Raw genomic sequence first — 15,366 nt, 5'->3', positions numbered from 1 at the left:
CGACCACCAACTAGATGGTCTGACCAAATAAAGCATTCAGCTGGAAACTCATTCTGCGAAGCTCTTAGAGCAGCTGAAGATAGAGACCAATGGAGAAACATTGTTAGGAATATTGGGGAAATCACGATCCCTCAGTAATGGGGAAACGACAAGATAGAGAGAGAGAGAAACTTTGATAAAAATTTAGTTCCAACCTGTATTTAGTACGGAATTACATTTTGATTTTTTTATTTTATTAAGCTATTACAACATTCTGTTGTTTTATTCATTCGCTTTTGGTTCATTCATTTTTTTGTTGGATAATACAAAAGTTAGGTACTTTAACAAGTAGCCTTGTTTTTCGTAATATAGAGTGTTTTTAAATAAGTATGGCAAACTCTAAGGGGTAATTCTGCATGAAAAAATAATGACAGTTTGCGTTTGTTTTATAAACCTGCTAGTGTGCAAATGCTTCGTCTCCGAGATAAGGTTATTAAAATTTTTCTTACAATCTGACGATTTATTTATTGTCCTAAAACCGGTTAAAATATGCAAGTAAAATTTGGTGTGTTTTAAGAGGTAGGTATTGTGCGTTTTTGATATACAGTTAGGAATTTAATATTCATCATTGGCGCGCATACGGTTAATATGACCCATGATTGCGTCAATGGTAAACATGAAATTCTGTTAAAACCCACCAAATTTTATTTGCATATTTCAACCGGTTTTAGAGTAATAAATAAATAGTTAGTTTGTAAGAAAAATTTCAACACCCCCTATCTCCGACATACGTTTATAAAGCAAACTGTCATTATTTTTTCACGCAGAATTAGCCCTTAAAGTTTGTCATACTTATTTAAAAACACCCTGTATCGATGAAAAATAAGGCTAGTTGTTAAAGTATTACCTAACCTTTTTACTATCTAACATAAGCGAATGAATCGAAAAACAGATTGTTAAGAACACATGAGGCTATAGTTGGGTTTTAATTTCAGTACATATTTTATAAATGCAAGAATATTCCACAGGGTGTGGTGAACTTTGAGAAAAAATTACTGTTTGATTGGTACACCCGGTATACAATGACAATTTACCTGTCTAGCAACAATATTATTACAACGATATTATTCAAAAATACGACTATAACCTTTAAAAAAAAATCACTTAAATCGGAAAACAGGTTTAGGAAATATGAGACATAAAAAATGACCCATTTTTAAGGTGGTACGTTCATTTCTTGGAGAAATGTAGATATGTAGGTATACATAAATACAATTATAGATAAAGAACAGATTATACGAACATACACATAATATACCCGAACAATATAAATACTGTTTCAAATATTCAAAGATAAAGTGATTACAAAAATTGCAATTCGGCATTCTTCAATATACATTATACAATAACTCACACACAGCCAACGGAATTGACAATGAGAGGTACCTTGAAAACAATAAAGCTCTGTTCTTATGGGGCAGAGAATAGATAATAGATAGATATGATATATAAAGAATCCACTACACCAAAATGTTGATATCCAAACAACATACACTGTTTGAAAGCGTTTTGATAGTGAAATAATTGTAGAATATTTAGTTCAATCTTTGTAAATGGAATTTTGTTTCGACATGCCGCGATGGGGCCCTTGAATGTCGGGGGCCCCGTATAATTGATACGGCTGATACGGCGGTAGCTACGCCCCTGGCCATGTTGGTCCCTTAATCCCAAAGGTTTTTTTATGCTCATATACGTCACATATAGATAAACAAATACGTGACCAAAACATGTTTTTTATGAGTTTTTTTAACCAACTTAAACGTTTTCTTTTCAAAAGTACCTACTCATCAGAGAGCAAAACCAACTTGAAAATGTAATGTAAATTAACATTAAAAGTTTTTTTACTAAGAAAGTAAAACTTCTCTTATTATGGTATACAGCCAATGACAGGAATTTTTCCCTTTTTATTTTATTAAATGTTTTTTTGTGTGGTACTCCTCAAAACCTGACACTACGCAAAGGCCGACTCCGCATCTTGCACACATGTATCTCGATTCGCTTCTTTTTTTTTTCTGGTCTTTTCTGTGGCTACAAACGCTTCACCCTCTAGCAGCTACCTATAAGCGTTGCCACCTTTGCTACAATATAGCATGTATCTAAAATATGTAAACAAATATATACGGCAATGGGTCAGCATGACCTGTCTTAGGTGCCAATATTTTGAGGCTTTGGGAACATAACATTTTCGGACATATTTCTACGGCATTGGGACACCAATGAGTCTTAAATTTTATAAGCAACGCATATTTTCGGCTTTGGTAAATTGAGACCATAACACTGAACGTATATATACGGGGGCTGGGAATACAAACCCACTTTTTCAAAAACATATATATGCAGCGTTGGGACAGAAAGGGTTAACGTACATACAATCATACATACGTGTGGTATCGACGGATACCACACTTTTTACGTCATGGGTGACATTTCTTCTATTGCACCAAAACATGCAATAGCTCCTAACCAATTAATTCCTCGGCTAAAAACTAAATCCGCACCTGAGGTTTATGGAAGTCAGAGAGCTGTTCAACTAATATATTTTGAAAGGACAAAACCTCAAGGTTTTTCAGAAATCAAGATCCGAAGGGAATTTTCACACCAACTGAAACTGTGACTCCATCTGTGCCTGATCTTCTGTGGCTCTAAGGGAAAAGCAGAGACATTCTCGGTATTTTAGGATAGAATGGATTCATGGAAGCTGTGAGAAGAGACATACCATATTCATATTATGAACTAACATTTATTATTTGTACAGAAAACTAGGAGAAATTTATCAAATGACAGTATTCTAATAAAAACTAAAGTTTTGGGATGTAAATAGTGTGTTTTGCCGAGACCGTTAAAAATGGGCAATTTTCAACTTGCACTTTAGACCGAACGGTTCATCTCAAAAAATAAGTAAATAGTGATATTTGCAGATAATTTTAAGTACTTTAATTTCTGTTAACAGACCATTTACTAAAAGTTAATAGTTTTCGAAATTTGAGCAAAAAATCGGAAAAAAGCTGAAATTTTTCGATTTTCTCGCGATTTTTTCAATGTTCGGACAAGAAATTTTGTCCGCAAACATCATACTCAGATTCAGCAGCCCAAAATCCATATATAATGAAAGAAATCAGAACTACCCCAAAACTTTTCCACTAGGGAGCTCGTAGAGTACAAATTGACTGAATCAATATAATTTTTTTTTTTTAGTTATTTCCGCTGTCGCTCCCAGATGGTTAAATATTGATACCTTTTCTTTGCAGTTGTTCGTTTTCAGATGACAGTATTTGTTTCCTTTCATATTATTATAATCCAAATTTTATTCACTTCAGCCTCCAGATACTTAAATTGTCTTGGTCACAGTAATTTTGAAATTTGTGCTTATGTTATTTTGCCCCCATTTTTGTTATGATAGACACAATGTATATAGGAAAGTCAAAGGAAATGGGACTAAGACGGAGACAAAAGGAAATCTGACTGATTCTGAAGGAAACATCGTCTTGAACAACTGAGTAAAATACGAATGTGGAAAGAATACCCAGAAAAAATATTTGAAGACAAAAGAAATAACACCTTTGCAGGTGTCAGCAGAGATAAATGATGGACCAAGAGTATTACAGCAGGAATGCTACTCTGCAATAACACAGCTAAAGGATGGCAAAGCCACCCATGGCTTTGGATGACTTTGCCATCTGCCAGAGCTATTGTTCTGCAGAATGGCAGAATATACAAGCAGAACAACTACTCGAACTAATGAACAACAAATCAGTAGCAATAACCTGTTTATTGTTGAGTATCTAATAAAGATAATCAACAATATAGGTATACAAATCTGGAAAAATACCAACATAATGGCTGAAGTATGAGTTTATTGCACTTCTGATAAAATCAGGAGCAAAAAAATGCAAATAATACCGTACGATAAGCCTCATGAGTCATCTCCTTAATTTTTTTTTTAAGTTATACTTTTTTACCGACGATATGAGGGTGAATTTTTATATGTTAAAACCTATGATCCCGGCGCATGCGCATTATAACTTTGTTCTGATTGGATGTTCAAATGACATGTCAAAAATTATTCAATATGGCGGCTGTGGTACAGCTGTAGTTTGATTATTTATAGTTGTTGCGTTTTAAAATTTGTGTGAAAAGAAACAACAAACAAAAGTTAGTTAATAGTTATACTGCCTTTTTAAATAGTTTTCATATACCTATATTTTTGAACTTTTGGACTATTTTGGACAAGGAGAACTCATTATAATTTGGTAAGTAGTTTTTATTATAATCATATTGTAATTATACATTTGGATTAGGTTGAAATACCGTAGAGCGTCGATTATCCGAACTAATTGGGGGACATAGGTGTTCGGAAAACCGATTTGTTCGGATAATCGAACTACAATATATTTATACATATTTATAGTCATACATATTTATCCACAAGTGAATAAAAGCCATATTTATATACCTACATATTTATTTATATCTTGATAATGACAACTAGCAACTAAACAAAAAAGTGCAGTCTTTGCAACAACATAATTATTTTTGGATACAGTATTGAAGAAAATTGAAAATATTTTAAGCGTCAATTACTAACGCTTGCTCGGTATTCGAGTGCGGGACGCGGGAGTCGATAGTTCGAATAAGCGGTCGTTCGGTTGATCGACGTTCGGATAATCGACGCTCTACTGTACATTTATTTTCTCAAGAATGGGGATTTTAGAGAGAAATCCCAAATTAGGTCCGATTTTTATTTTTAAATTATGATTTTTTGGTGTAGATTTATTTATCTAGTAGGTATGTAATGCTTTGATTTACATACTTAATTTGATTACCAACAAAAGTTCTACCTATCTTCATCTAATATATAGTTTTCTTACTGTTTTGTTATATTTTAATATTTTCTTCCACAAAATTTAAACTACATAATTTAATTATATTCAAAACAACTGTCAAACAGTAAAACGTTCAGTTACCCTATTTTTCCACACGACAAATAATGTGGAATTGGACGAGTGAGTCTAGGCTTCGATTACGAATCAAAGCGCCCCGAAAGTCACGGGTTCGATTCCCGATGCAAGTTTTTATTTTTTTATTTTTTTATGCATTTTATGATTGTAAGTATATTTGTTATATAATTTTTTTTTCAGAAAATGCGTATTTAAAATTTTTGCCAACAATTATTATCGTTCAGAAATCATTTTTTCTTTGTGGCATTTTTTAATGTGTTTGTGTGCGTTTTATTCTTTTATTTTTTTAAATTTTTGGTATTGTCTTAAAAATCACATAATATGTAGTAGAAGTGTAACTTCTAACAATAAAACACTGAAAACGTTTGTTTTCTATACTTCCACAAAATTTATTACAACTATCTGACTACAGCTGTTTCGGCAGCGTGCCTCAACTGAAGAGGTTGAGGAGTGGGGAGCTGTTTGTCTCGAGTTGGTCATTCAGAATTACATCTGTATTTTTCAGTTTATTAATTTCCATAGATTCTAAAAAAGATAGCTTAAGGCCTTTGTTTTGAATATGCAGAATTTGAAACTCTTCATTGAAAGAATGATTATGATCTAGAAGGTGAAGTGCGTGTGTAGAAGTTTCTGTTTTTCTATTGTTGAAAGCCCTTTTGTGTTCTGCTATCCGTTTGTCAAAAGTTCTACCCGTTTGACCGATGTACGTTTTCGGACAGTCACCACAAGTTAGTTTGTACACACCACTCTGTAGTTGTTTTCTCTTTCGGCTTTTATTGTTCTTAATATATTTGCTTAAGTTGTTGTTAGTTCTGAAAGCTGGTGTTATTCCTTTCTTTTTTTATGTATCTGGCTATTTTTGTTATCTTGCCAGTATATGTAAGAGAGCAGAAGGTACTGGGTTCTTTCTGTGGTGGTGGATACACTAATTTCAGGGCTTTCTTACGGAGTTTTTGGTTTAAAATTTTGTTAACTGTTTGTTCGTTATAGCCGTTGTTTACTGCTATTTGTTTAATGATGTTTAGTTCTATCTCGAAGTTATTTCTTGTCATGGGAATTTCTGTCAGTCTATGTATCATGCTATGGTAGGCTGCTAATTTTTGTCGTGTAGGATGGGATGATGAATTGTGTATAGTTGTGTCAGTATGGGTAGGTTTATGATATACGGAGAACTCATGTTTGTTGTGTTGTCTGGTAATCGTTGCATCTAGAAAGTTGATGAAGTTATTCTGTTCTGTTTCTATTGTAAACTCAATATTACTATGAAGTGAATTAATGTATGATAGGAATGTTAGATAAAATGAACTTCCATCAAGTAACGGTCGAATCCATCAATTATTTAGAAGTATAACTTCTTACGTGCGTAAAAAGTACACACACATTCTTTTTTATTAATGGCTTTGACATAGCCAATTAGCCAGATCTCCTTAAATTTCTCCTGAAGATAATCCTGAGAGGTTTGGCAAAGGATGACGTGAATACGGCAAGATGCTGTTAAGGATTGAATAATTATTGTAACATAATTTTACCCGTAAATAGATAGATAGATAATCCCTAATAAAATTTACAAGCTGTGTGAAAAACAAATTTCCCCAATCAGTTCCGCTTCATAAATGCTGTTGGTACAAGAGGGGCTTTGTTCTCAATCCAAGTCTTATTGGTATGCGTATCAGCGTGGTCCAACTTCAGGCACGCGGGCCGCATGCGGTCCGAGGCTCGTTAAACTGCAGCCCCCGCAAACACATTTCAAAAAAATATTGCCATTGATAAATTTTGCCTGTTCCAACACTGACTAACTTTTCGTAATCTTAAGAAAGTAGTTAACCTTGAACACCCACTCCCGATGAACGGGCAGTTAGCTTTAGTCAGCTGCACGTGCCGTGTTGAATTAACAGTGGCGAATAAATTGAATATTAAATTCAGAATGAGTAGTGCCAAAAAACGCAAAATTTTCGAAGAGAATCGTACGTTCCAAGGAAAATGGGAAAATCAATATTTCTTCATCGAATTAAAAGGCAAACCTCAGTGCATTATTTGTTGTCAAGTACTCGCGGTATCAAAAGAATACAATATTAGTAGGCATTATGAAACCCAGCACAAAATACTACAAATATCAAGGTGAAGCTCGCAATACTCTTGTAAAAGAACTTAAAGCTAAATTGAATAAACAAAAATCTCTATTTTTAAAACCGACAGCTGTTCAATCATCAAGCGTAGCAGCATCATATGAAGTATGTTTAGAGCTTGTCAAAAGTAAAAAAGCATTTAGAGATGGAGAAATGATTAAGCGATGTGCCGTTAAAATGGCGCGATCCTTTGGAGATAAAAAAATGGACAAAAATTTTGAATGTGTTTCAGTTTCCCACCAAACTGTATCTAGAAGAGTTGATGAGATAAATACTCATGTATTTTAAAAAAATGGTCGATACAGTTCGTGATTGTTTGTACTACTCCTTAGTCCTGGACGAAACTGTTGATACTAATGACAAAAATCAGCTATTAATTTTTGTTAGATGTATCAGTTAAGATTTTCGTGTAACTGAGGAACTTATAAAACTGCACCACATGGAAGACGGGACCAAAGGTATAAATATATTTGAGGCAGTTGAGGCAGAGTGACGCTGTGAAAAATATAGGTGGTTTTGACCAGAGACCATGACCATGACCAGAGATACGCTGGTTGCGTGCCGGTAAACGCCTTAGAAATTTTTTTTCCTTTAAGAAAAGAGGTCCTACTGTTTTTTGACACTGAAATTGTTATTAACACGGACGTGTTTATAACAAAGCTTAAGAACAAAACATTTCTTCATGAACTGGCATTTCTCACAGACATTACCTCTCACTTGAACACATTAAACCTACTACTCCAGGAGAAAAATAAGACAGTATTAGAGTTGGTTGGTCAAATTGAGACATTTCCTAAAAAACTTGACATTTTCGAGAACTGCATGAAAATAAACGACCCACACATTTTCCTGCGTGTTTCGAAATAAATCAAGAAGAAACCATGGTCGATTTCTCGAGGTTTGCAAAAGTTCTTACAGAAATAAAAAGAGAATTCGATGAAAGGTTTTCGGAATTTGATGCACTAAAACCCGATCTTGAGCTTTTTAACAATCCAATGGGAGTCAACATCCAGAACCAATCAGCAGAATACCAATTAGAGCTGTGCGAACTACAGTCCGATTCGTTTTTTCAAGCAAAGAAAAATGAAGACATTAGTACCTTTTGGAAGTTAGTCTCCAAAAACTTCGTAACTTTGCGTCGAAACTATACTCAATGTTTGATAGTACGTATATATGTGAAAGTACATTTTCTGCTTTGAAGAATATGTATTAAATCTGAAACACGTAATCCATGGAAAACGATTCTCTGGAAGCGTGTATTAGACTCATTACGACTAGCATAGATATAGATGTGCAAAAGTTAGTACAGGATAAACCCTTGCCTCAAATATCCCATTGATTTTTTATTTTATGTTAAATTTTAAACATAACATGTAAATTGTAAACCATAATAAAATACTTGTAAATAATATTTCGTTTGTATATTATTCTTTTAAATAAACTTTTTTTGAACGAGTCGAGTTCACTGGCCCGTCAAAATAATTTCAAATTTAATAGAGCTCGCAACGTCTAAAAGGTAGGACCACACTGGCCTATAGTATGCGTATGTCTGTTGATTACGAGAAAGCATTTGATCGAGTACAGTACGCCAAGATGATGAAAATATTAAAAGATGCAGGAATTAACAACCAAGATCTGAAACTAATTAGAAACCTTTGTGGAATCAGAGGACAAATCTTAGAGTTGGAGGTGAACACACCAAATATGTGAAAATCATGCGTGGAGTAAGGCAAAGCTCTATTTTGTCTCCCCTAATGTTCAATCTTTACTCTGAAAACTTATTCATTTAAGCTTTGAACGAAACTGAAAAAGTTATTGTACTAAACGGGTACCGGCTAAACAACATACATAAGATATACAGATGACACTATTCAGTCAAACTAGAAGGTCTGTAAGTCCTGAAGAACAAAATCACGTATTACATTCAACAATATAGACTCAATATAAACGTATAGAAGGCAAATTTTATGATCATTAGCAAGAAAAGATAACAGAAGGTCAACTCTACATCAACTAAACCCTGTAGAAAAAATGACGCCTCACAACTACCTGGGCACCATAATAAATGAAGAATCAACCAACAACTGGAAGATAACAGATTGAGACTCGCTCATCGAAAAAAGCTAGATTCACTTTCAACCGAATGAGGGCCTTCTTCAAGAAACATAACCTCACTTTTGGTATAAAAGCAAGAATGCTACGATGCTACGTCTTCTCTGTCCTTTTTTATGGCGTTGAATCATGGACCTTGAACGAAGAAATGTGCAAAAAATTCGAAGCATGTGAGATGTGTCTATACTGGAGAATACTTAAAATCCCCTGGACTGACCAAATCACAAATCAAATAAGGAGGTCCTCAGAAAAATGGAGAAGAACCGAGAGTTACTTCTACTTCTTCAGGTGTCATCTCCGCTACGTTGGCAATCATCATAGCTATTTTTATTTTTGAGGCAGTAGCTCTAAATAGTAGTTTTGAGCTACATCCAAACCATTCTCTCAGGTTCTTCAGCCATGAAATTCGTCTTCTTCCGATGATTCTTCTGCCATCTGTCTTTCCCTGCGTTATGAGTCGCAGGATGCCATACTTCTCGCCCCTTTATATATATTTATCATCAAATATATGCATCATACCATCAATACCATCAAATATAGAAAGTTTAATACTTCGGACACATTAGGCGAAATGAACCCAGATTCGTTCTTCTAAAAGCCATACTGCAAGGAAAAATATTTAAAAAGCGAAATCCAGAAAGAAAACGAATATCCTGGAGGAAGAAACTCAGAACCTGGTTCAACAGAACATCCTGTGCAGCTTTTAGTACATTCTTTCACTGTTTTTGCTCTGGGTTTTAAAGAACCGCTTGGATTGATATGAAACTTGGCATACGTATAGCTTACATGTCAAAGAAAAAAAGTGATATTGTGCCGATGTGTGTTTTTGCCCTGGGGGTGACTTTCACCCCCTCTTACCGTTAAAGAATGGACTATTTTCCGCATTCCTGCAGAGAAGATAAAGATTGCCATTATAATTGATGTAACTTTTTAGTTTTTTTAATTTAAACATTTTTTAATTTATTTTTATTTTTTTAATATTTTTTAATAATTCGGTTAATTAACCCATGGACTCCGCCAATGAATATTATTATTTCTTATGTTTTACTAATATTTAGACTTACTTGTTCAATAGGTACATTTTCAAATTGAGATTCAGAATGCTCGAAAAATAAGCAAAACTATACGTAAATTATTTTTTATCTATGAAAATTAAAACAATAATCCAGACTATGACGAGTTGCATGACTAAGTTAAATTATATAACTTATCGAAAAAATAATTATTTATTTTTTAAGTATTTTAAATAATATATTTTAATTAGTAATTTTGTAGTCACATAATATTTAACTATTTATGGCATTATTTCTACGTAACGTTTCTATTTATTTATTAATAGTCTAAGAGCTAGTGAACCCTCCGACTAACGGTCGTCCTGTAAGGATAGAAATTTTTCTAGTGATAATTCATAGCACACCAAGGCTAAAAACCATGACCTGGCAGGCATCAGCGGTGCACGTGTATCTACCAGGTGAATCGAAAAGTGCAAATTTAGGGGGTAAAATAAACTTTCTCCTGTAAGGTTTAAATTTAAGTATGTGTTTGAGTAAGTCATTTAGAAGAAATTTGTACAATGACAGGCGATTCTGAAGAGCATAAGACCTTGCCAGGCGAGGGGAAAGATTAGGGGTTTTTACTAAAATTATTTTTTTTGCATCGAACAAAGTTTTTTGGATCTTTCCAAACAGAAAAGGTCTTTAGTGATTTTTGTCTTAAATTAATAGTTTTTGTTATATAAGCGATTGAAAATTTTGAAAATTGCGAAATCGGCCGTTTTTAACCCTAAATCCAACATTTATCTAAAAGTTTCAAAGTTGCCAAGGTAAGTAGATATTCTTTAAACATTTATTGATGAAATCCCAAAGACTTTTTTGCAATACGATATCCGAAACCCCTTTGTTTTTTACTTGCTAATCAAGCGGGCGCGACACTGTAGTATAACTAAGGACGTTTGAGTTGGCATAAATTCATTATCTCGAGAATGGGCAAATTTCAAGAGAAATCCTCAGACAGGTCGATTTTTATTTTTAAATTAGGACTTTTTGGCATATATATAATACTAGTGACGTCATCCATCTGGGCGTGATGACGTAATCGATGATTTTTTTAAATGAGGGTAGGGGTTGTATGTTGTGTGATAGCTCACTTGAAAGGTTATTTAATTCTCTATTCACTAATATAAACATGAACATAATTATTTATACAGGGTATACAAAAAATTTTTTTGTTAAATTAACTTTGATTAACTTTGACAAACAGAAGAACATTTTTTTTGTACACCCTGCATAAATAACTATGTTATTGTTTGTATTAGTGAATAGAGAATTAAATAACCTTTCAAATGAGGTATCACACAACCCCTACTCTTATTTAAAAAAATCATCGATTACGTCATCACGCCCAGATGGATGACGTCACTAGTATTATATATATGCCAAAAAGTCCTAATTCAAAAATAAAAATCGACCTGTCTGAGGATTTCTCTTGAAATTTGCCCATTCTCGAGATAATGAATTTATGCAAACTCAAACGTCCTCACTTATACTACAGTGTCGCGCCCGCTTGATTAGCAATTAAAAAAACAAAGGGGTTTTCGATATTTTGTTGCAAAAAACTCTTCGGGATTTCATCAATTAATGTTTAAAGAATATCTACGTACCTTGGAAACATTGAAATTTTTAGATAAATGTCCGATTTAGGATTAAAAATGGCCGATTACCGCAATTTTCAAAATTTTTACTCGCTTATATAACAAAAACTATTAACTTAAGAGAAAAAACACTAAAGACCTTTTTTGTGTGGAATGATTTAACTAAAAAAATTTGTTCGATGCAAAAAGAATAATTTTAGGAAAAACCCCTAATCTTTCCCCTCGCCTGGCAAGGTTTTATGCACTTCAGAATCGCCTGTCATTGTACACATTTCTTCTAAATGACTTACTCAAACACATACTTAAATTTAAACCTTACAGGAGAAAGTTTATTTTACCCCCTAAATTTGCACTTTTCTATTCACCTGGTGGATACACGTGCACCGCTGATGCCTGCCAGGTCATGGTTTTTAGCCTTGGTGTGCTATGAATTATCACTAGACAAATTTCTAGCCTTACAGGACGACGGTTAGTCGGAGGGTTCACTAGCTCTTAGATTATAAAGGAACTATGCACTCAATGTTATGATTGACCAGAATTTTATATTTAACCTAATCTTCTATTTTAGTACATGTATATACTAAGGATTTTCACAGTTTTCACTGTATTCCCGTTCTCTCCACCTCTTTCTGTTTTGCCAGATTTTTTACTTCCTGTAGATTTCTGCTCTCCATTGCTTTGCCCACTTCATATCTGAAAGTTCTTTGGGGTCTGCCTCTCTTCCTTCTTCCTATCTGGCTCCACTCTGTTATTCTGTTTATCCAACGTTTTTGGTCTGCTCTTCTGACATATTCGTACCAGGTTAATCTCTTCTGTTCCATGTAGTCTATTAAATCTGAGTTCACTCTCATTCTTCTCTTAATCTCTATGTTATTTTATTCTATCTCTTCTTGTTACTCTGAAGCTTCTCCTTAAGAATGCCATCTCTGTTGCTCTTATTTTGTTTTTGGATTTCTTATTTATTGTCCAATTTTCACACCCATAAGTGTGGATACTTCTTGTCATGGTATATTCTTCTTTTTGTTTTTAGGCTGATGTTCTTATACCACAGTACTGGGTTCAATTTTCGTATGCAGTCTCTTGTTTGTCCTAGTCTATTTTTGATACCTTCTTCAGTTGTTCCACTGTTTAATATTTTAAAACCTAAATATTTGTACTTGCCTGTTTCTCTGATTTGTTTACCTTCGTCTATTTCCAGCTTACTATGTTAAGTATTCAGTTTTCTATTTCCACACCCTTTCTCTGTATATTCCTGTTCCAGATTTTCCTGTTCTTCGTTTCGCTTTCGAAAAAAGCCCCCTTGGCGGACGTCTGTGTAAGAAAATCAAAATCGTATTAACTACTATCAAACAATGCAATAACAGTGTTAGTATAATACAAGGAGCAATCACGCTATTCCTCAGTACGGAATCAACGTATTAATAATTACGCACAGACTCGCAGCCACATAACACGGTATAACCACACACAGTCTCGTAATCACGGAATCAAAATATCAACATCCACACACAGATATCCATAAAACAACTCCAGACCGGACATGGAAGCCACTGCTCACTACGAGGTTGCACAGGTTTAATTACAAGCAAACCGCCTCTTCAATACAGAATTGCTCCGCCCCGACAGGCGCCTACCCAATCCGTAGCAGCACAGTTAGCCAGGGAATCTATAGCTTGGTGACGCAAGATTTACTGTTCTTCCCCGCTGCCTTGCCTTTATACCTTTGAGTAATCACCTCTTTCTACATTGGATGATCTGTGGTGGGACGTAGATAGAACGCGCTTACGGTTCGATTCTTTGGCGTAGAGGCAGTGCACGTTCGGTATATACAAAATCATTACAGCTTCAGGTTTGTTATTTGCTTGCTTGTTATTCAGATGGCAACGTTTTATTCGTATTTGGAATAAGCCTCCAGTACACTCAACGAAAAAGGTACGTAATATCAATAAAAATGTTAATTCAGACAACAAACGCAATACTTAAAATTTGTCCAATTCTTCTTTTTATTGAAACAACAAAGCGATGTTCATCAATTCATTATTTTCGTTAGTTGCGCTAATGTATTACGTTTATTGAGTGGATGAACAATCACTATGTATACCATAATATCACTTTATTGATATTACGAATTCTGTTCGTTGAGGCAACGAACACTATTCATTGAAACAACAACGTCGTTAATTGACCGACGAAGACTAGGTATTCATTGTGTCAAAAAGAGTGTTATTTCTCCTAACGTATTTTGTTTATTCCTACAATTATTTCCGTTTGTTCTTACAGTTAATTCCGTACATTCCCACAATAAATACGGTTATTCTTACAAGCAATTCTATTCATTTTTACAATCAGTTTCGTTTATTCCTACTATGAACGTATTTTATATTAATAAGTACTGAATACATTAGCCCAATGTATGATATTGATTAATAATAATTTTTTAAATCCCACTTTTTTGTCCTAAACCTAATGGATTTTACACTGTGTGATTTCTCATAATATGAGAAATCATATTATGATTTCACTTATACAGTGCGCTGGAATAAGTGTTACACTCCCCCCCCCCCTTATTAACCTATTTATTTTTAGCACATAAGCAAAACGCTCGGAAAGGTCGATTTTTAAAATAATCAAAGTATATTATAACATCAATGTTTCGAACTTGACACGATCCCTCTTCAGGTGACAGGCATAAATTTGATTTTTCCAAAAATGTATAACACTTTAATCCTTTTTGAGAGCGCAGGTGCAAAATTTCGATCGAATTCTTTTTAAACGCATTCATTTTTTTTGAATTCATGGGAAAACTAATAAGTATTTTTGAAAAATTTAAACGCAGAATAATAGACTACATTATTACCGAGGGCTGAAAGTTGCTTAGAATAAACAGAAAGTTTCTTTTGAATGGTATATTTGAAATTAAATATCATACTAAATTTTCTTTTTTTCACCCCGGTGACTTATTAAAATAATCATTATAGAAGTTCTCAGGGGCTTCAGACCCTCGATATATACTGTAATATTTTATTCTGCGTTTAAATTGTCAAAAATACTAATTAGTTTTCTCAGGATTCCAAAAAAAATTTAAAAATAATTCAACCGAAATTACACGACAATAGACACACGAAAACTTCCTTCTACTACGGACTACACTTGGAATCGAAATGAAATTATTATTCGGCACGTCAGCAGAGGCAACAGCATTGTTTAACAAATATTTTTTAAACAATGGTAACACAGCGAAGCTAGGGTTATCACGATAAGGAAAAGCCGTTACATTTCAAATGGTCAAGCAAAACATTTACTGTCTCAACAACTACGTTTATTGTCACCATAAACGCATTGATTGTGGTTATTAAATACAGTAGTAGATTGATTAATGCATTCGTTGTCACAACAATCAGTTTACATCTATACAATAATCATATATTACTCTATATTAACAACATTTGTACATTGTTTTAATGAAATCTGTACGTTGTCA

At 33.9% G+C, this 15,366-nt stretch overlaps 1 protein-coding gene across 1 annotated transcript in view; it reads left to right on the top strand.

The window, feature by feature from the left end:
• LOC126889755 (uncharacterized) overlaps nucleotides 1-15,366 on the top strand; it is a 1,061,577-nt gene that overhangs the window by 117,593 nt on the left and 928,618 nt on the right. The window lies entirely within an intron of this gene.

The sequence above is a fragment of the Diabrotica virgifera genome, chromosome 8, assembly GCF_917563875.1.
Source record: "Diabrotica virgifera virgifera chromosome 8, PGI_DIABVI_V3a".
Classification (NCBI taxonomy): domain Eukaryota; kingdom Metazoa; phylum Arthropoda; class Insecta; order Coleoptera; family Chrysomelidae; genus Diabrotica; species Diabrotica virgifera.
Note: the sequence above shows the minus strand (reverse complement) of the source record. Positions and strands in the feature narration are given on the sequence as shown.